Source organism: Oryctolagus cuniculus, chromosome 10 (genome assembly GCF_964237555.1).
Source record: "Oryctolagus cuniculus chromosome 10, mOryCun1.1, whole genome shotgun sequence".
In the NCBI taxonomy this organism is placed as follows: domain Eukaryota; kingdom Metazoa; phylum Chordata; class Mammalia; order Lagomorpha; family Leporidae; genus Oryctolagus; species Oryctolagus cuniculus.
This window is the reverse complement of record NC_091441.1, coordinates 19,151,762-19,152,165: the sequence shown is the minus strand read 5'-3', so window position 1 is coordinate 19,152,165 and position 404 is coordinate 19,151,762.

The following is a 404-nucleotide window of genomic DNA, read 5'->3' as shown; positions in this document are numbered from 1 at the left end:
TCGCTGATTGGTGGAGCCCGGGGGGCCCGAGGGCAAGCGGCGAGCCCCGCCTCCGGGCTCCGCTATTCGAGGGGCCGCCGGGCGCGGGGCGTCCGTGGGCGGGGCCACTCGGAGGGGCGGGGCCTGGAAGGGGACGGGACTCTCCGGGCTGGGGACTCGGACCTTACCCTGCCACGTGACTTGCAAGTGCTGGCCGCAAGGATAGATGCCTACCTGCCCTTTGGAATAGCAAGGGACCTGAGACCTGAGGAGTCAGCCCATGTCTATGAACGCAGGCATGCCTTTCGATATCTTCATTTTGTGATCTTTCCAGAAACCAGAAGTACTCATGGATTCTAAGAGTCCCAGTGCACTGAGCCCCACTAGCTTGGGTTAGGGCCTTGGAAACCATTGAATAACCTTCA